Here is a 20,578-nt window from a genome sequence, read left to right on the forward strand (position 1 = left end):
TTTCGGCACGCTTCAAAAGCGTGGCCACAAGGTTTCAAAAAAAAAATAGGTTTCCAATATTTGAAACGATGAGATCAGACTTACATACACACAACAAAGAGCCCTACCCTTTCTTTTCTTTGAAACACACTCTCCTTTGGAACAATGGCCTGAAAATCTTCAAAGAACCCTAACAAACACTCACATCACCGGTGCTCGCCCTTTCTCCTTTGTCGCAATGGCTCCGTCGGCGCTCCCTCTTCCGGCGCTCCCACCGTCTCTGGTGCGAGAAAATTGAATTTCCCACAGCTGAACTGGCAAGTGCACCGGGTCGTCCAAGTAATACCTCAGGTAAGTGAGGGTCGATCCCACGAGGATTGTTGGATTGAGCAAGTAATGGTTATCTTGCAGATCTTAGTTAGGCGAATAGAAAAGACTAGCTGTTGTAGAAACGCTGATGAGAGAACTTTTGCGTGGTCTAGAAATTTGCGGATAAATCCTCGTTGCAAGTATAGTTTCTAAACCTTCAAAAGTCCTTTCATACAAACGTTTTGGTTGTCACAAGTAACAAACCCCTTTTAAATTGATAACCAAGTATTTAAACCTCGGGTCGTCTTCTCAAGGAATTGCAGGGAGGTGTTCTTATTATTGGTTATGCAAAGGTATGTTTTGGGGTTTTTGAAAGTAAGGAAGCAGTGTGTTGAATGATAAGAAGGATAAAATAAATAAATAATTATAAAATAAACTCTTGGCAAGGTATAAGAAATTGAAAGTCCATACCGAATTATCCTTATCAATGATAATAAAAATTAAATCTTAATTTCACTTAGTTAACCCTTACTTAAAGCAGAGGAAGGTCAAGTGACTAACTAGTTTGATCTTCAAATCCGAGTTAATTCCTAAGAAAAGATTGGGATTATTGAAGTTCAATTCAATTGGCAAGATAACAATTAACAATTATGCTGTTGAGTTGGATAACTTCCTGAGTTACTGATTTCTTAACCAAAACCAAAAGGAAAAAAGTAAATCTACTGGAATAAAAATACCTTCAGATGGGAGCAACAGTAACATAAATAAAAGAAAGATAAATAATAATTAAAGTAATAAAATAAAAGCATTAGAGTATCTCAAATGGAAGAAAAACATAAATCAAAGTAACATTGAACCTGGATCGAGAGTCACTCTTAAAAACTAAGAGAAGTCCTAAATCCTAATCCTAAGAGAAAGAGAGGAGAGAACCTCTCTCTCTAAAACTACATCTAAAACATGAAAAGTGAATTATGAGAGCCTCCTGATGAATGGATGTATTCCCCCACTTTATAGCCTCTAATCTGTATTTTCTGGGCCGCAAACTAGGTCAAAAACAGCCCAGAAATTGCCCCCAGCATATTCTGGTACGTACAGGTCGCGGAAAAGTGACGCGGCCGCATGGCTCACGCGGCCACGCGGGTTGCGTTCCTGCCAGGTCACGCGTCCGCGTGACCCACGCGTTCGCGTCGCCTGGCGTCGAGGCAACTATGGCAAATTATATATCAAATCGAAGCCCCGGACGTTAGCTTTCCAACGCAACTAGAACCGCGTCATTTGGACCTCTGTAGCTAAAGTTATAGCCGTTTGAGTGCGAAGAGGTCAGGCTGGACAGCTTAGCAGTTTCTCCAACTTCTTGTATTCCTTCCACTTTTGCATGCTTCCTTTCCATCCTCTGAGCCATTCCTGCCCTGTAATCTCTGAAAACACTTAACACATATATCAAGGCATCTAATGGTGATAAGAGAGGATTAATAATAAGTAAATATAAGTCCAAAGAAGCATGTTTTCAATCAAAGCACATAATTAGGAAGGAAAATGTAAAACATGCAAATAGTATGAATAAGTGGGTAAAGAGTTGATAAAATCCACTCAATTGAGCACAAGATAAACCATAAAATAGTGGTTTATCAACCTCCCCACACTTAAACAATAGCATGTCCTCATGCTAAGCTCAAGAGAAACTATAAAGGAATGAAGAGGAATGGTAGAATGCATGAAATGCAACCTATGAATGCAACTACATGCGAAATGTTTCTACCTACTTGGTTAAAAGTAAATAAATCTCCAAGAATAAATATGAACTGGATTTCACTAATTCAAATCATAAAAAATGAAGTACAAATAGACTTGTAGAAGAAAATAGCTCATGAAAGCTGGGAACAAAGAATCAAGCATCGAACCCTCACTAGTAGTGTATATCACTCTAATCATTCATGTGTTTAAGGTTCGATTCTCTCAATTCTCTGCTAACCTTATTTTCTAACGCTTGCTCTTCATCTAACAATCAACATAAATTTAATGCACAGATACACATATCAAGAGGTCTTTTAAGGGTTGTAATGGGGCTAAGGTGAAGGTAAGGGTATATATAAGGCTAAGTGAGCTAGTAAAGTGAATCCTTGAGTAGTCTAAGATCTCACCTAACATATACATACTCTATAAAAATTTTAAAATTATACTTAGCTTCCCATAATTTTCCCACTTTTTGTATTACATGCTCATGTATCAAATTTATTTTTGAATTTTGTCCCATGTGCATTGATTCTTTTTATTTTGCATTTGGGGTAATATTATTTTTCTTCTTTTTTTTTTGTATCCCCTTATTTAATTACTTAATATATATATATATATATATATTTTTTTTTTCAATGCACATGGTAATTTAATTATTTTGATTTCACATGAGCATGCTTCCCAAATTTTCAAATAACTTATTCAATTTAATTCCCTACTTTTTTTTTCATATCATTCCATGTTCCCATAAAATTTCCCACACTTAAATTATACACAATATCTATCTTAAGCTAACCAAGGATTCAACTTGGGATTTTTATTTTGTTTTTTTGCTTAAGGCTAGTAATGTGGTTATAAAACAAGAGGGGATTAAAAGGCTCAAGGGGGCTAACAAGGGTGATGTAAAAGGTAGGTTAATTTTGGGATAAGTGAGTTAAAATCAAACAATGGTCTCAATCATGTAAGTGCATGCATACATCAAATAAATGGAAATATAGAATTAAGCAAGACAAAGATCACAATTTTAGAGAGAAAAATACACACTAAAACAAAATTTTGGTTGATAAAATGCAACCAATTCAAATAGGCTCAAAATCTCACAGGTTTTGTGTGTTCGAACTCTAAACCATGTTCCAAAATAATATTTCTTCAAACAAGTGTAACATTAAATTTTATTCAAATTAGTGAAATGCTCTAAAAGGTTTCTTGAAAAAGAAAATATTACTTTAACCAAGTGGTAAAATATGCAAAAATCAAACAAATATGCAAATGCAACAACTAATCTACAAAGAAAATTAAACATTGGCGTTGAGACAAGAAAGTACTAACCCATGGAGATCGGTATCGACCTCCCCACACTTAAAGATTGCACCGTCCTCGGTGCATGCTGAGCTGTGCAGGTAGACGGGTTGTTACAACTGCTGCTTTTCTTCAAGATTTTGCAGATGGACTTGTCTGTCTCCCCATGTAAACGTCTTCCGGTTCCCTTTCGGGTGGCCATCCTGAAAGAAAAAGGGAAGAAAAGGTAATCCAGAAATAAAGATAAGAAAATAAATGAAGTATGGGTGGGTTAATGCCAAATGATAATGGTCTCATTTACATGGAAGCTTCAACATGTATGTGAGAAAACAATAGAAGCCAAGGCATGCCAGTGGTACAAAATTTGTAACATAGGGGAGGAGAGTGTGGGTAATGGAAGACAGTATAAGCTCATGTCAATGCAAATAGAGTGCAAGTATCATAAAAAATTGGCATTGGCAGATAACTAATATCATCCCACAGTGTAAAACAAGTTATCAAAATAAATTCAAGAAAAGAAGCAACAGTTGAATAAGAAAAATTTTTAACACCAATGGAAAAAATAAAAAATTCAGAAAAGAAAATAAAAATATGCACAAAATTAAAATGTAATGAATGAAATATGCAAATAAATAAAATGAAAGATAAGAAGAATGAGAAGGGAAAGAAGTGAGTAAGAAAGGAGGGAGGGAAAAATTAGGATTGGGGGAAGACAAGATAAAATATTTGGCAAATTAAGATAAGCTGTGCGGCGCGAGCGACGCGGACGCGTGGGGCACGCGGCCGCATGACTTGCGCTTTTAAGTTAATCGACGCGGTCGCATGACATGTTTTGTGCTACTGGTGCGAGGGCAGCCTCGCGCTCGCACAACTCTCTGTTCAAAACTCATTTTGCCAAATCTTAGTGTGACACGGTCGCGTGGGTGACGCGATCGCGTGAATGGCCTGATTTCCAATATGACGCGGACGCGTGGGGCACACGATCGCGTGAGTGGGCTTGTGCTGCTAGCACGAGTCTAGCCCAATTCCAGCTCAACTTTCGGCCAGACACCCTTTTTACGTCGATTTACAGGGCACGCGGCCGCGTGGGTGACGCGGTCGCGTGGGAGGCCAAAGTTCCACATGACGCGGTCGCGTGAGCGACACGGTCGCGTGGGGTCAAATTATGCTAAAGGCGCGCCTCCAGCCACGCTTTCCCGTGACTCTCTTTTCAATTCTTTTCTCCCCAACGCACTAGTGACGCGGACGCGTCAGCGACGCTGCCGCGTCGCATGCGTGTTTTTGTTTTTTTTTTTTATACAATATGCAGAGTGCAATATTAATATGAATGTTATGCAAAACTCCAGGTTCAATGAAATAAAATAAAATTCAAAATTAAACAAAACTAAATAAAATTATAATTGAAAAAAGGAAAGATCATACCATGGTGGGTTGTCTCCCACCTAGCACTTTTAGTTAAAGTCCTTAAGTTGGACATTTGGTGAGTTTCCTGTTATGGTGGCTTGTGCTTGAACTCATCCAGGAATCTCCACCAATGTTTGTGATTCCAGTGTCCTCCGGGATCCCAAACTAGGCGCAGAAAGCCTTCAAGTAAGTTGAAGCAAGTGACAAGGCCCTAAGAGTGGTGATTGGTAGAATAGATTCCGGGGTCCCAGACCTTGCCTTTGCACCCGTCTTTTGGTTGAGCAATATTGTTCCATCCGGGTGGCAAGCAGTCTGAATTCTCACGTAAGCGGCCAAACAACTTCCTAGACCCATTCAGTTGAGCTCTATACCAACCTTTACTCTTAAACTCAAAGCTTCCAACCATGATGAACCTTGCAGGACAATTCTTACCACTGGCCATCTTCCTCTTACTCTTAATGTCACAAAGAGCTCTAAGTTGACCATCCGTCTCCAGTAGCCCATATTCAAGTGGGATTAGAAAGCTAAGGGATATGAATTTTACCCACTTAAATGTTGTGAAGGATGATGGCAACTTAAGGGGAGGTATTTTTAATGAAATTGCAAGTTCCACTCCCTTGTGCTCTTTTCGGATAACTACCACCTCTTTGCAAGCTTCTTCAATTTCAACCTCTTTCTCTTGGTAGCTCTCTTCCAATTCAATCTCTTCTTCATTGCTTTCCAAGGGCATGGGAGGTTGTGCTTCTTCTTCTTGAATCTCTATCTCTTGATCAACCTCTTCCAAGTCTTCAACTGTGATATGCCTTGGAGGTTGTACACCCTCCTCAGCATCAATTTCAATTTTCTTTGAAGGAGGCTCGATGTCTTGACTTTCCCATGGAGGTTCTGCATCTCCTAAGTCTTCAACCACTTCTTCTTCTTCTTCTTGAACAATGACAGCTTCTTCTACTTGTTCTAGTACGAATTCATTCTCTGTCTTGTTCACTGGGGCTTCTGGTATCTCCTTCATGCTACGCTCTTCACTAGACTGTCCACATGGAGCTGTGGCTGATCCTTGTATATTTGAGCGCCGGGAAGCTAATTGACTCATTATTGCTTGCCCCAATTGATGATCCTACTCAAAACGCCACAGACAAGGTCGGATCTTCCGGATCGAAGAATGAAGCTCTATGATTCTAGCCTTAGCGCCACAGAAACCTCAATTACCCATGACTAACGAGAGTTTATGTCACATATCCCAATTAGCCCAGATACTCTATTGGAATCTGTGATGCATTCTCAAGTTGCAGCTCAATACTATCCCGCCAAGGACTCGTAAGAACTCATGTAGAATGAGGGATCATACGCCAGTTAAACCCCATATCCATAAGGATGAAGATCAAAAATGCATCATAGGATAGAATCAAACATATATTAAAGTAGAAAAGTAATAATATTAATCCATAGGAATGAGCAGAGCTCCTATCCTTAATCTAGGAGGTTTTAGCCGCTCATAATGTACAGAAATAATATGAAAAACGTGTAAATTGTCAAAAGTCTCTGAACAAGGTTGATCCTTATTCTATATATACTAATCTAAAAATTAAAATTTACGAAAATATGATAAACTGAGCTAAGGGTGCAAAAATCCACTTTTGGGCCCACTTTGGTGAGTGTTTTGGGCTGAGCTTGGCGTCCAAATTGAGGAATGGGCGTTGAACGCCCATTAGGATGGTGTCCACGCTCCGTTGTGCTCCCTTGGTGGCGGTGAACACCAGGTTTGGGCGTTCAACGCTGGTTTTAGTCCTTTTGGGCCGTTGAATGCCAAAAGGGGTGAAGTTGGGCGTTCAACGCCCGTTTTGGGCAGTCTTCTCCAAAACTCTGGAAAGCTCTGAAAGTTAGCTTTCCAACGCCATTAAGAGTGCGTCAATTGGACTTCTGTAGCACCAGAAATGCTTGTATGAATGCATGGAGGTCAGGATCTGACAGCATCTGCTATCCTTTCTTCGCCTGTGAATCAGACTTTGCCAAAACTTGCCAAATTCACCCAAAAATCACCTAAAATCATAAGAAACCTACAAAAACTCAAAGTAGCATCCCAAATGTGAATTTCGCACTAAAACCTACTAAAACATAATAAAACTTAACAAAATATACTAAAAACACTAAAGAAATAATGCTAAAAAGGGTATAAAATTTTCACTCATCAGTCTCCTCTGTACGCATTAAACCCTTAACCTTCCTTCGGCTGTGACTCTCTCTAGCAAGGCCTCTGTCGACGCTCGCTCCTCCAGCGCTCCCTTCGTTTGTGCTCCAACGTTGTAAACCCTAATCCTCCTTCGGTGGTGATTCGCTCTGGCAAGGCCTCCCTCCTTGGCGCTCACTCTCTCTTGCAAATCCTCCGTCGACGCTCCCTCGCCGACGCTCTCTTTTGTCGCTGTAAACCTCAAACCTTCTGGTGATGTGGAAATTTCAGAGCTGCAAGGGGAGCTAGAGCCGGACGACACCGTTTTGGAGGAGGTGGAGTTGCGTTGTGCGCGCTGCTAACAAATGCCGTGGAGGTGTAGGATAAGGAAGGGTGCGCACTGGTAAGATATTGAGTTTAATTTTAAGAGATTATTATTAGATTTTTACTTAAATATTATTGTAAATTTCATTTATTCTATAAAGTTTTAGCAAAAATATTTTTAAAATATGATATATAATTATTGTGTAAGTCAATAATACAGCATAATTTGTACAGAACTCAATGTACTCTATTGGCACACTTTTCTAGCACAGCCATATCTTCTTGTAGTTATCAACAGCCACGCTTATTAAGTGTAGCCATATCTTTTTCTATTGGCATTCTTTTGAAGCGTAGCCAAAACCAAAACAATGGGCATTTTTCTGAAAGTGTGGTGTTATGTCCACTTTTTGGCATACTTTAAAAGCGTGGAATGTAACACCTTACCACACAGAGCTTTACACCAAGGATGTAAAACAGAGGTGGCGAGGCGCTACGACCTCTATAATAAAATATATACATATAATAATTGAAAGAAGGTAGTGTACTAGGAGCCTTGGAGAAAAGGTAAAGCAAAAATCACAAAATATAAAAGCGCAACGATCAGAAATAACGTAACTTGCGTAAGAAAAAACTCAACCTACGAAGCTACGCTGGCCAGAGAATAGTTACATACATATATATATATATATATATATAATCCATAACCCAACATACATAAAAGAAACCCTAGTTCTCCATAAACCTTTATGAGGTGCAACAGTAAAACATATATACACAGAGAGAATCTATACATATATATATAACAAAGCGGAACAAAAGTATAATCCCAAAAAGCCCATTTCGCTGCTGGAGAACTCCAGACGCCTAGCGAGGTGCCTCTCGACCTGCATCTGACAAACACCACATTGTATGGAATGAGAACCAGGGGTTCTCAACATGGTAAAGGTACCACGCACATAAGATATAAGGTCCTGGAAATGCCAGAGGCAATCCTAGAACGCCAACACTTAGATTATAAACCTTAAAGAACTAAAACAGAAACCATGAATCAGGGTGGTTCTCTAAGGCTTTCTAAACTAAACTAATTCCTTAAATCTAACTAAAACTGAACTAGAATGCTGAATCTCTCTGCCTTTCTTCCGTTCCTCCATCTCCAGTGAAATTATAAAGACAAACAAGTAGGCAATGGCAAATACAGGTAGTATACAAGTAATGCAAATAGAAAATATAACAATAGCATGTTATAATCACTTAGGCAATCCCAATCAATGCACAAGCAAGAAATTCAAACAATATGCATATGATGCATGCCTGTCCTATGCCTTATGAGTCTCATCTGTCGGTTATCAAGCAAACCCAACAAGTCCGGCTGCTAAACCCTGAACTGTCCCCTGTCGCACATCCTCATGAGACTATGCATAGCTTTTTCTCTTCTCATTCATAATTCATATATATATATATATAACATACTCAATGGGGGTTTAACCTTCCCAGGAATTTATAAGTTCCCGGTCACCCTTACAACGTAGGGTCAATAGAGTATCGAGTCTCAACCTGGAACACGTGGTGGTAAGCCATGGTACTTTACCCAGAAAAACTCGTATCTCAGATAATCATTCCATATTCATTCATTAACATTTCATAATCATTCATTACTTACTCATCATATAATTGCACTTTTATACATAACTCATTATAACCCGGAGCAAGTGAGGCGAAACCACAACCCTTGCGGCTACCCGGGGAGCCTTTATACTAACCAAACTGGAGCAAGTGGGGGTGAAACCACAACCCTTGCGGCTACCCAGGAGGTACGTTCTCATATGCCCATGAGGAATAAAGGAGGGGATCCTAACCTCCGACCATCTCGTTGGGGACGATTTTACAATACCATGAGGAACAAAGAAGCGGATCCCCACCTTTCACCATCTTCTGGGGTTGCACTTTCGAGAAAGAGTACTCAGATGCAACATTCATTCTTTTCTTTAGCCAGTTTCATCATTCAAAAATATATATATATATATATATATATATATATATATATATATATATATATCATATACATAGGCGCCCTTCTTTCTCATACCTAAATTATCAATTCACAAAACTTTCTTCATGTCCAAGTTACTGCCTATTCCTAGCTTCATCTCATTACTAGGCTTACTAACAAAATCTAGGGTCAAAGAAATGAAAATAGAGGTTTATAGGATCCAAAATTATGCTTTAAAACATAAAATCTCATTTGCTGAAAACAGGGGTCACGCGTACGTGTGGGAGTGCATTTTAGCCCATTTCGCATACGCATAGCCTTGTCCGCGTACGCATGTACGTGGGGCAGAATCGACCCTTCGCGAATGAAGGGTATCCATACGATACACTGCAGTTTGGCCAGAAATGGCTAAGTCTGCAGAATTTCAGCTTCGCCCTCCGAACTTCCGATGCGCATAACATTTTTGTTTTAAAATATTTTTCATCCGTTCTTTGAACGGAATAAATTTCACGGACCCAATTTTTAATTGAAATAAGTTTGAAATAATTTGGGGGTCTAGAAGCCAAGTTATAGCTCATCGATGTTTGGCCAAAAACCCATTTTATACAAAAACCTCAAACCTCAATTTCCATTAAAAACCAAACTCAAATCCAACCTAACTATACATATGTTTAGCACCCCAACATCAACTACCATATCACATCCATCACATATTACCATATACAACCGTTCTTCAATTTTAAACAACCATATGTATAAATTTCGCAATAATGTTAACAAAATCACCTATATACCACCATCCATTCCTATTTATTCATATCATCATCATCAACTCATCACCTAACAACCTAGCATCATCATAAACAATAATCATGCAGCAAATATTCAGTTCATGTCACAATCATCATCAAGGGCGCTATGCATTAAACATACTCATATGTTCCAACCTATCCTATGGTCATCTAGCCCAAGTTTTCAAAAAACCTTACATATTAAATACCAGAAACCTAAACCATACCTTGGCCGATTTTCAAGTATTTCCCAAGGCAACCCACAAGGCAAACTCACAAGCCTTCCTCACCACAATCCAGCTTCCCAAGCCTCTAATGCCCACAAATCAACTCCAATATTTATATATACCTAAAATTCACATTACCACACACACACATATATATACATATATATCCAAAGCTTAATACCCAAAACACAAATTCAAAGAATTAGCTAGAGTTCTGGGATTCTCACCTTTCCCAAGCACCAAATAAGCAAGATTAAACATTCTCCTCAAGCTAATTCGAACCTAAACACCGGAATTGAATAATTTTCAACATAATTGCTCATAATTTTTGAAATTGGAAAGGAAGAAATTGGAACACATAAGTGATTTTCTTACTTAATTAGTGACTGGGTTTTGTAGAGCTCGACGTTGCGGTTGCGTGGCCGCAAACGGCACGGGGATCGAAGCTCTGGATCAAAAGTTACATAGATTTGAATGAAAATCAAGGGTTTTGTGAATTTTGTTACCTTATTCTCCCTTGTGCTGAGCTTCAGCATCCTATACATGAAGAAGGGAGAGAAGTGGGCTGAAGCTCACTTAAGTAAGTGAATTGGTTGGGCCCACGGGCCCGGTTCGGCTACAGTTCGACCTGTTCAATCCAATCTTGGGTTAAATTCTTTAAATTTAGTGTCAAAATTTTCGTTTTAATTAGATCTATCTTATTTTACTATAAAATTAATATTTCAAATTTCTTTTATTAAAAATTTAATTTATTGATTAATTATTTGCTAATTTTGCGGGATTTACATCCTACCCACCTAATTAAGAATTTTGCCCTCAAAATTCAGATTTAGTTATCTGAAAAGAGGTGTCAGTAGTCCTTCTACATATCTGGTTCGAGTTCCCAAGTATATTTCCCAATTCCAGCTCCATGATGAGCGGATATTTTATACGCTTTTTGGCATCATTTTCATATAGTTTTTATTATGTTTTGTTTAAGTTTTATTCTATTTTCATAGGTTTTAGTGTTAAATTCACATTTTTTGTTTCTACTTTGAGTTTGTGTGTTTTATGATGATTTCAGGTATTTTCTAACTAAAATTAAGGAGTTTTGGCAAAGTTTGATTTAGAGACAGAAAAAGGACTGCAGATGTTGCCAGATTCTGACCTTTATGCACTCGAAGGAGAATTTCTGGAGCTACAGAAGTCCGAGTAGCGTGCTCTTAATGGATATGTTAAGCTAACATTCAGGGCGTTCTAGAAATATATAATAGTCCATACTTGGCTTTGGAAATGAAGGCCCAAAATTGGCATTCAACACCAGCCACCAGCCCCATTCCTGGCGTCCAATGCCTAAAAGGGGGTAGCTGGTGTCCAACGCCTAAAAGGGAGTCCCAAGCCAGCGTTCAACGCCCGTAAGATGTACTAGCTCATGGAGACACCCCAAGCTCAGCCCAAACACTCACCAAGTGGGTCCGAAAAGTGGATTTTCGCACCTCTAAGTCTAGTTGTCTTACTTCTGTAATTCTTAGTTAGCAGATTAGTATATATAGGAGAAGATCAACCATGTTTAGGATCTCTCCAGCATATCTTATTTTCGAATTACATTGTTTTTTGTACAATAGGAGTCACTAACCTCCTAAGGTTACGGTTAGGAGCTCTGCTGAGTTCCATGGATTAATAATATTACCATTCTATTTCAATATGTCTGATTCTATTCTCTTATGCAACCTCGTTCTTCATCTTATGAATTGAGGGTGACCCGTGACAATCACCCTTGTTCTACATGGGTTCCGTGCGAGTTCTGACCCGGATAGCGTTGAACCAAAGCTAGAGATTGCATTGCAGATTCCAATAGAGTACCTGGGCAACTTTGGATCTGTGACATGAAATCCTGTTGACCGTGGGTAAGTGAGGTCTCTGTGGCGCTAAGGCTAGAGTCTGAGAAGCAGTGTTCCCTGATCCAGAAGATCTTCCTTGTTTGTGGCACCTTGAGTAGGATCACAAAGGGGAATGCATTGCTTAGAGCTTTATCTTCTACTACAGTGAGAAACCTAAAGGTGGCTTGATGAGAGGACATGAGTCACTTGCAACATGGTGGATTGCTACAGTGGAGGAGGTTAACTTGATGAGAGGACATGAGTTAATCACTTACGACTGCCATTGAATGAATCAGAAAGTTATTGAAGTAGATAGTAAGAAAAGTTAATCCGGAAAGATAAAGTATCTCCGAAGCCTCAACTGTTCTCATACCATTGATTCCACACCTATCTAGTAATGTTTTTTATTTATTTATCTATTTTTATGCGTTCTTCGTGACAAACTATATTTTCTATCCGCCTAACTAAGATCTGCAAGGTAACCATTGCTTACTCAAACCAACAATCCTCGTGGGATCGATCCTCACTCATCTGAGGTATTACTTAGATGACCCGATATACTTGCCGGTCTATCTGTGCAAAACGTGCAGAGCCAGTTTTGTGCACCAAGTTTTTGGCGTCGTTGCCAGGGATTGTTTGGTTTTGACAAACTACCAAATTATCTTGTTGCTTAGATTAGGTACTTTTTACTATTTTGTTTGAGTCTTTTGTTTTGTTTTTCAAAAAAAAAAATCAAGTGTTTTTCAAAATCTTCTCTTTTCTTTATTAATCATTGTCTTTTGTTTGAGTCTTTTGTTCTTGTTCTTGTTAAAATTTCGAAGTTTCTTGCTTCCTTTTCAAAAAAATTTCAAAAATAGTGTCTTTTGTTTGAGTCTAATGTATGTCAATTTTTAAGTTTGGTGTCCCTTGTGTGTTTATCTCTTCTTTAGAATTTTCGAAATTGTCTTAAGTGTTCTTCTTTGGTATTTAAGTGGCTCTTGTTTTTTTTCTTGTTTTGATCTTAAAAGATTTAAGTTTGGTGTCCTTTGGTGTTTTTCTCTTTAATTTTCGAAAATTAGTGTCTTTAGATCTAAAAATTTTAAGTTTGGTGTCTTTTGGTTGTTTTTCTCTTTCTTCATTAATTCAAAAAATAAAAAAATATAAATACCTTTTCTATCTTTACTCAAAAATTTCGAAAATCTTACTTTCTTTTCTTATTTAATTTAAAAATTTTTAAAGTTTAGTGTTTTCTTGTTAGTAAAGTCAAAATCTTAACTTTTCAAATCTTATCATATCTTTTTTTTTAATTTCATTCTTTCCTATCTTATCTTTCTTTTATATTTTAAAATACAAAATTTTTTGAAATCTTTATCTTATCTTTTTATCTTTCTTTAAATTTCAAAAATTCTATCTTATTTTATTTCAAATTCAAATTTTAAAAACCCAATTTCAAAATTTCAAATTTTAAATTTCAAAATTCAAAATTTAAAATAAAATCTTTTTCAAAATTCAAAATCAAATCTTTTTCAAATAATTTCAATTCTTATATTATCTTGTTGATTTTTTCTTTCCAATTTTAATTTTAAAATTTTAAAGTCAAATCTTTTTCAAATCTTTTATCTTATTTTATTTTCAAATCTTTCTTAATTAGTTACATGTTTTATCTTATTCTCTTTTTATTTTCCATTCTCTTTCTTCTTTTTCAAAATTTCCTAACTACTTTCTCTCTCTTCTTTTTCGAAAATTTTCTCTTCTTTTTCCTCTCTATTTTCGAAAATATCTTCACTTCTCTCTCTATTAATTTTCAAAAACTATCATTATTAAAGGAAATATTTTTTTTCTTTTCTTTTTGATCTATCTCTCTCTCTAACAAAGGACCTCTATACTCTGACATAGAGAATCCTTTTCTTTCTCTCTTCTTGTATTCTTTCTTCTTGTTTATGAGCAGGAACAAGGATAAAGAATCTCTCTTTGATCTTGATCCTGAACCTGAGAGGACCCATAGGAAGCGTTTACAACAAGCTAAAGCACAACACTCCAGAGAAAACCTCACAGAGGTATTCGAACAAGAAGATGAAAATATAGATATTGCAGTCGAACAGAATAATGAAGGAGATGCAAGGAAGGTTCTTGGTGACTTCACTGCATCCACTTCTGACTTCTATGGAAGAAGTATCTCCATACCTGCCATTAGAGCAAATAACTTTGAGCTAAAGTCTCAGTTAGTCTCTCTAATGCAACAGAATTGCAAGTTCCATGGACATCCACTGGAAGATCCACATCAGTTCCTATCTAAATTCTTACAAATTTGTGACACTGTTAAGACTAATGGAGTGGATCTTGAGGTCTACAGGCTTATGCTTTTTTCTTTTGCTGTTAGAGACAGAGCTAGGATATTGTTGGATTCTCAACCTAAGGAAAGCCTAGAATCTTGAAAAAAGTTGGTCAATGCTTTCTTGGCCAAGTTCTTTCCACCTCAAAAGATGAGCAAGCTCAGGGTGGAAGTTCAAACCTTCAGACAAAAAGAGGGTGAATCCCTCTATGAAGCTTGAGAAAGATACAAGCAATTGATCAGGAGGTGTCCTCCTGACATGCTCTCAGAATGGTCTATCCTAGGAATCTTCTATGATGGTCTATCTGAGATGTCCAAGATGTCATTGGACCATTCTACTGGTGGATCACTCCACCTGAAGAAAACGCCTACAGAGGCACAGGAACTCATTGAAATGGTTGTAAACAACCAATTCATGTATACTTCTGAGAGAAACCCTGTGAACAATGGGGTAGTTCAAAAGAAAGGAGTTCTAGAGGTTGACACTCTAAATGCCATATTGGCTCAGAACAAAATCTTAACCCAACAGGTCAATATAATCTCTCAGCATTTGACTGGAATGCAAGCTGCAGCTGGCAGCACTCAAGACACCTCCTATGAAGGAGATGCTTATGATCCAGATGAACCTTCAATGGAGGAGGTAAATTTCATGGGAGAACCCTATAGAAACACCTTCAATCCTTCATGAAGAAATCATCCTAATTTCTCATGGAAGGATCAATAGAACCCTCAGCAAGACTTCAACAATAACCAAGGTGGAAGAACACAGAAAACGTTCAACAATATACCACCATTCCCACCTTCTCAGCAAAACATGGAGACTTCTAAGTAGAGCCTTTCTGACTTAGCAATCATAGTCTCTGAACTCTCTAAGACCACTCATAGTTTCATAACAGAAACTAGGTCCTCCATCAAAGATCTGGAGGTACAAGTTGGTCAGCTGAGCAAGAGGATCCTTGAGACTCCTCCTAATACTCTTCCAAGTAACACTGAGGTTAATACAAGAGAAGAGTGCAAGGCCATCACTGTAGAAGCTGAGGCCAAATCTGAAGGGGATGCATTGGAGTTGAACGCCAGTAAGGAAGACTGTACTAGGCGTTCAATGCCCACAGAAGCACCATCACTGGTGTTGAACGCCAGTAAAGAAGGCCTTACTGGGCGTTCAATGCCCAAAGCGGTACAAAAGCTGGCGTTGAATGCCAGTAATAGGGCAGCTGAGCATTCAACGCCCTCTGAAGGCTTCCCTATTGAAGAATTGAAGGCAGCTAAGGCTCATGAGGAGACCATAGAGGTTCCCTTGAATGCCCTATTGGAAATCATGGATTATGAGGATCACTCCTCCTATGACGAGGAAAAGGAAACTAGGGAAGAACAAGTTGCTCGGTACCTGGGAGTCTTTATGAAACTGAATGCCAAGTTGTTTGGCACAGAACTATTAGAGGAAGAACTTCCAGTGCTCACCAAGGAACTCAATGCCTTGGTTCAGTAGAAGCTGCCTCAGAAGCTGCTAGATCCCAAACGCTTCCTGATTCCTTGCACCATAGGCACCATTACCCTTGAGAAGGCTCTATGTGACCTAGGATCAAGTATAAACCTCATGCCTCTCTCTGTAATAGAGAGGCTAGGAATCTTTGAGGTACAAGCAGCAAGAATCTCTCTAGAGATAGCAGACAAGTCAATGAAGAAGGCATATGGTCTGGTAGAGGATGTCTTAGTAAAGGTTGAGAACCTTTACATCCCTGTAGATTTTATAATCTTGGATAATGTGGAGGAAGAGGATGAATCCATCATCCTTGGAAGACCCTTCCTAGCCACTGCCAATGCCATTATGATGTAGCAAAGGCAGAACTGATTTTACAGTTATGGGAGGACCACATCTTGTTCAAGATGCCTAACCCCAACTCTCCCTCTGATAAAAGAGACAGTTGTGCAACACTTAGTGTTCCAACCCTTTCTCTCAGTGCAGAGCTATACAGAGCCCCCAGACACCAACTCTAAGTTTGGTGTTGGGCAGCCATTATCAAGCACTAAAAACACTGGTACTAAGAAGAAAGTAGCTAAGGGTTGGAAGGACAAAAAGATCCCCACTGAAGGCCTCTCACTTGGCATGAGAGTTGTCTTCACTGACAATTCAGTCATTCTGCACACTGTGAATAGGATCCTGTGTCTAGAACATGTGGAACTTATCCATGAGAGCACATGCAAGAAGTTCACTGTAAGGGGCGAAATTCTAAGCCCCTATCCATCTCTGTAAGGAACTAATCGTCAAGCTAGTGACGTTAAAGAAGTGCTTGTTAGGAGGCAACCCAACCATAATTAAAGTTATTTCTATTTTTCATTAAGTTTATTTCAATTATATCAGTTTAATTTTCATATTTATTTAAGTTTGTGATCATGTGCAGTAGTTAGAACAGAAACAGAAACAGCCAGAACTGAAAACAGAACACCTTGGAGCAGAGACCTTGCTGGCATTGAACGCCAGCCAAGGGGGCTAGATTGGGCGTTCAACGACCAATAGGAGCATCAGGCTGGCGTTGAACGCCATCCAGGAGCAGGAACGCCCACAAGGGGGCAGGGGACTCAAATTCCCTAGCTCCTCAAGATTAGTAGGTCCCACAGAATCTCCACTATCCCACCTTCTTCTCTCTTTTACTTTCACTCTTCTCACACACTCTTCCCCATAAACCCTCACCCAATCACATCCATATCTCCTCCTAAAACCATCATAACTCCCACCAACCCCCACCCAATTCAAAATTTCCCACCCAATTCCCACCCATTCATTCAAACTCCAACCTATCCCACTCCTATAAATACCCCTTCTTCCTACCCTTCATACACACACCATTTATACACTAAAGCCCCATTAGGCCGAATCCTGCTCTCCTCCTCTCTCTACCAATTCTTTTCTTCTTCTACTCTTTTCTTTGTATTTTGCTCGAGGATGAGCAAAGCTTTTAAGTTTGGTATTGCAAAAGCCTTACACTTATGGCACCCAAAGTCAGAGAACCCTCTAGAAAGAGGAAAGGGAAAGCAGTTGCTTCCACCTCCAAATCTTGGGAGATGGAAAGATTCATCACCAAAGCTCATCAAGACCACTTCTATGAAGTAGTGGAAAAGAAGATGGTGATTCCTGAAGTCCCCTTTAGGCTCAAAAAGAATGAGTATCCAAAGATCCGAAGAGAAATCCAGAGGAGAGGTTGGAAAGTCCTAAACAATCTTATCCCAGAAATTGGGATCTTGATAGTGCAAGAGTTCTACGCAAATGCATGGGTCACTAAAAACCATGACACTAGTATGAACCCACATCCCAAAAATTGGAGCACCATGGTCCGAGGGCGACTCTTGGATTTCAGCCCGGAAAGTGTAAGGTTGGCGCTCCATTTCCTAGTGATGCAAGGAGACCAATATCCTTACACTAGGAGGATCAACTTTGATTAGAGGCTGGACCAAGTCCTTTCGGACATTTGTGTGAAAGGAGCTCAGTGGAAGAGGGATGCTTAAAGCAAGCATATCCAACTGAGAAGGCTTGACCTCAAGCCCGTAGCTAGACAATGGTTGGAATTCATCCAACGCTCTATCATCCTTACTAGTAATTGGTCAGAAGTGACCATTGACAAAGCCATCATAATTTATTGCATCATGATTGGAAGTGAGGTCGAGGTACATGAGGTAATACCTCAAGAGTTGTACAAGAAAGCTAAAAAGCCTTCCACCTTAGCAAGGTTGGCATTCCCCCACCTTATCTGTCATTTATGCAATTCAGCTAGAATTGTCATAGAAAGATACATCCCCATTGAGGAGGACAAGCCTATCACTAAAAGAAGGATGGAACAAACTAGAGAGTCAGCACATGGACCACAGTAAGAGTATGTGAAGCTGCCTCAACAAGAAATCCCTGAGATGCCTCAAGGGATGCATTTTTCTCCCCAAGGCTACTGGGAACAATTGCATAATTCTCTAGGAGAATTAAGCTCCAACATGAACCAACTGAGGATGGGACATCAAGAGCATTCCATCATCCTATATGAAATAAGAGAAGACCAAAGGGCCATGAGATAATATCAAAGAGCCATGAGGGAAGAGCAACAAAGGTAGGGGTGTGACATAGAAGAAATCAAGCACTCCATTGGATCCTCCAGAAGGAGTAGTAGCTGCCATCACTAAGGTGGATTCGTTCCTTTAATCCCCTATTGCCTATGTTATTTTTTTTGTTTTCCATGCATTTTATCTTATTGTCTGTTTCTAGTGCATGATCATCTTTATGTCTTAAAGCTATGAAATATTCCATACATCTATCACCTTGCTTAAAAGAAATTTTACTTGAAAAAGAAAAGTAAGATACTTGAATTTCGAGTTATATATTAAGAATAGTTCAATTATTTGATATGGTGGCATTGCTTTGTTTTCTGAATGCATGAATAAACGGTGCATATTTGATGTTGGAGTTAAGAATGTTGGCTCTTGAAAGAATGATGATAAAAGTGAAGTATTATTGATAATCTGAAAAATCCAAAATTTGATTCTTGAAGCAAGAAAAAGCAGCAAAAAGCAATAAAAGCAAAAAAAATTTATGTGAAAAAAAAGCAAAAGAAAAAAAAAAAGAAAAAAGCCAATAGCTCTTTAAACCAAAAGGCAAGAGCAAGGGTCCAAGGCTTTGAGCATCAATGGTTAGGAGGGCCTAAAAGAAACAAAATCTTGGCCTAAAAGTTCAAAAGAGCTAATTCACCTAACTATATGCTTGTGGTGTGAAGGTGTCAAATGAAAAGCTTGAGACTGAGCAATTAAAGTCGTGATCCAAAGCAAAAGAGTGTGCTTGGGGATTCTAGCAAAGCTAAATCACAATCCAATTGGGTTCACCCAGTTAAGTGTCTGTAGCATTTATGTATCCGGTGGTAATACTGGAAAACAAAGCGCTTAGGGTCACGGCCAAGACTCTAAAGAAGCTGTGTTCAAGAATTAAAAAGAACTAAACTAGGAGAATCAATAGTATCATCTGGATTCTGAGTTCCTAAAGATGCCAATCATTCTGAGCTTCAAAGGATAGTGAGATGCCAAAACTATTCAGAAGCAAAAAGCTACTAGTCTCGCTCATCTAATTGAAACTGAGCTTCATTGAGAACTCTGAGATTTATTGTATCTCTCTCTTCTTTTTATCCTACTTTGTTTTTGGTTGCTTGGAAACAAGCAACAGTTTAAGTTTGGTGTTCTGATGAGCGGATATTTTATACGCTTTTTGGCATCATTTTCACATAGTTTTTATTATGTTTTATTTAAGTTTTATTCTATTTTCATAGGTTTTAGTGCTAAATTCACATTTTTTGTTTCTACTTTGAGTTTGTGTAATTTACGTTGATTTCAGGTATTTTTTGACTGAAATTAAGGAGTTTTAGCAAAGTCTGAGTCAGAGACTGAGAAAGGACTGCAGATGTTGCTGGATTCTGACCTCCATGCACGCGAAGGAGCATTTCTAGAGATAAAGAAGTCCAAATGGCGTGCTCTTAACGGCTATGGAAAGCTAACATCCAAGGCTTTCAGGAAATATATGATAGTCCCTACTTTGCTTTAGAAATAAAGGCCCAAAACTAGCGTTCAACGCCAGCCACCAGCCCATTCCTGGCGTCCAACGCCCAAAAGGGGGTAGCTGGCATCCAACACCTAAATGGGAGTCCCAAGCTAGCGTTCAATGCCCTAAAGGGTACTAGTTCATGGAGACACCCCAAGCTCAGCCCAAACACTCACCAAATGGGCCCGAAAAGTGGATATTCGCACCTCTAAGTCTAGTTATCTTATTTCTGTAATTCCTAGTTAGCAGATTAGTATATATAGGAGAAGATCAAGCATGTTTAGGATCTCTCCAGCATATCTTATTTTTTAATTACATTGTTCTTTGTACAGTAGGAGTCACTAACCTCCTAAGGTTAAGGTTAGGAGATCTGCTGAGTTTATGGATTAATAATATTACTGTTCTATTTCAATATGTCTGATTCTATTCTCATATGCAACCTCGTTCTTCATCTTATGAATTGAGGGTGACCCGTGACAATCACCCTTGTTCTACATGGGTTCCGTGCGAGTCCTGACCCGGATAGCGTTGAACCAAAGCTAGAGATTGCATTGCAGATTCCAATAGAGTACCTGGGCAACTTTGGATTTGTGACATGAAATCCCGTTGACCGTGGGTAAG

At 38.8% G+C, this 20,578-nt stretch overlaps 1 non-coding gene across 1 annotated transcript; it reads right to left on the reverse strand.

Moving 5' to 3' along the window:
• Positions 1-14,548: 14,548 nt before the first annotated feature.
• LOC148569010 (small nucleolar RNA R71) lies at positions 14,549-14,652 on the reverse strand. Its single transcript, XR_015882523.1, has one exon. It is a non-coding gene; the product is annotated as a small nucleolar RNA R71 (small nucleolar RNA).
• Between the last annotated feature and the right edge of the window lie 5,926 nt (positions 14,653-20,578).

The sequence above is a fragment of the Arachis ipaensis genome, chromosome B4 (assembly GCF_059453495.1).
Source record: "Arachis ipaensis isolate K30076 ecotype BB chromosome B4, ASM5945349v1, whole genome shotgun sequence".
Taxonomy (NCBI): domain Eukaryota; kingdom Viridiplantae; phylum Streptophyta; class Magnoliopsida; order Fabales; family Fabaceae; genus Arachis; species Arachis ipaensis.